This window comes from Salvelinus alpinus, chromosome 8, assembly GCF_045679555.1.
Source record: "Salvelinus alpinus chromosome 8, SLU_Salpinus.1, whole genome shotgun sequence".
Taxonomy (NCBI): domain Eukaryota; kingdom Metazoa; phylum Chordata; class Actinopteri; order Salmoniformes; family Salmonidae; genus Salvelinus; species Salvelinus alpinus.
Genome location: NC_092093.1, coordinates 49859701 through 49862096, shown reverse-complemented (window position 1 = coordinate 49862096; position 2396 = coordinate 49859701).

The following is a 2396-nucleotide window of genomic DNA, read 5'->3' as shown; positions in this document are numbered from 1 at the left end:
GAACAGTACTGTATAAATACCTCTTACATTAGTGGATAAGGGAACAGGACTGTAATAAATACCTTTTACATTAGTGGATAAGGGAATACTACTGTATGTGCTGTTTTGGTCAAAAACCTGCCCTTTGAAATGTCACACTGACAAAACATGCAATGAAGAGTCCATGCACAGTAAAATACACAATTTCCAAAAGCTTTATTTTCAAATGCAGCAAATGTACAAGTTACTCAGCATCATCGTCAGCATCAGCATCATCGTCAGCATCAGCATCATCGTCAGCATCAGCATCGTCGTCAGCGTCAGCGCCATCGTCAGCGTCATCGTCAGCGTCATCGTCAGCATCATCGTCATCGTCAGCGTCATCGTCAGTGTCAGCATCAGCATCATCGTCAGCATCATCGTCAGCGTCAGCATCATCGTCAGCATCATCGTCAGCGTCAGCGTCAGCATCAGCATCATCGTCAGCATCATCGTCAGCGTCAGCATCATCGTCAGCATCAGCATCATCGTCAGCGTCAGCATCAGCATCATCGTCAGCATCATCGTCAGCGTCAGCATCATCGTCAGCGTCATCGTCAGCGTCAGCATCATCGTCAGCGTCAGCATCATCGTCAGCGTCAGCATCAGCATCATCGTCAGCATCATCGTCAGCATCAGCATCATCGTCAGCATCATCGTCATCGTCAGCATCATCGTCAGCGTCAGCATCATCGTCAGCATCATCGTCAGCATCATCGTCAGCGTCAGCATCATCGTCAGCGTCATCGTCAGCGTCAGCATCATCGTCAGCGTCAGCATCATCGTCAGCGTCAGCATCATCGTCAGCGTCAGCATCATCGTCAGCGTCAGCATCAGCATCAGCGTTCTCGGCATCTCAGGTCTGGGTCAGGCCATAATATCTCATCAACGTTTACACATGATGTTTGCTCTTGCCAGGCAGCGTGGGGAAAAATGCCCTTGTGTGCCTTAGAAAACCCCGGACAGACTCCCCAGAGACATCACCACAGGCGTCCACCATTGCCTCCAGGAAGTGTTGCTGTGCATAGGGGTTGCTGTCATACACTCTCCGCCGCCATGCTGAGAGAAAGTCCTCAATTTGGATTCAGAAATGGGGAATATGAACCTGGGGTGGTCATTGAACCAGAGCAGCTCTGATGGAAACTCAACATATTGGTGCTTGCTCTGGTTGCCCTGGCTCCCCTTCCTGTGGAAGAATGTTATTGTGCAGCTGATCTAGAAATGGAAGGAGTTGTGCCATGTTGTAATGACCCACTTTGACGTGGCGGTGGAGGACGCCACAATTGCTGATGGCTGCACGTAGGGTGACGTCGCCTCCCCTCTGGCCAGGAACCTGTACGATGGCACGGTGACCAATGATGTTGCCCTTTTTGTTAGGTTGAACCCTGTCTCGTCGATGAAGATGTACTCCTGAGGGTCAGCCATGGCATCCAGCTCAAAGATTTTCTACAGAAGTAAAAAAAACACACATTTTACTGTACTACAAATACAGTACTGCAGTGTACTACTGTAGTGGAATGAAAGATTGTGTACTGCAGTTACTGTAACACATTACTATACACTACTGTATTGCTGTAACACATTACTATACACTACTGCAGTTACTGTAACACATTACTATACACTACTGTATTGCTGTAACACATTACTATACACTACTGTATTGCTGTAACACATTACTATACACTACTGTATTGCTGTAACACATTACTATACACTACTGTATTGCTGTAACACATTACTATACACTACTGTATTGCTGTAACACATTACTATACACTACTGTATTGCTGTAACACATTACTATACACTACTGTATTGCTGTAACACATTACTATACACTACTGCAGTTACTGTAACACATTACTATACACTACTGTATTGCTGTAACACATTACTATACACTACTGTATTGCTGTAACACATTACTATACACTACTGTATTGCTGGAGAGATGGGTCATACTCTACATACTGTAAAAATTCTGTACAGTATAGCAATTACCTGCACAAATTGGAGTCGTTGCTCCTTAACTCTGTTTGAATTCCTTTCAAAAGGCACACGGTACAGCTGCTTTGTCCTCATGGAGGTTCTTCTGGACGATCCGGTCAATGGTGGAAATGCTGATGCTGTCAATTCCTTGGAAGACTACCTGGTCTTCAACTATTTGGGTTTGAATTTCCCTCAAACGGATGGCATTATTGGCAATCACCATATTCACCAGGGCAGTCTCCTGCTCAGCTGTGAGAAGTGTCCGCCTTCCTCAAATACAGCGCCTTGCAGAAGTATTCATCCCCCTTGGCGTTTTTCCTATTTTGTTGCATTATAACCTGTAATTTAAATGGATTTCTATTTGGATTTCATATAATGGACATACA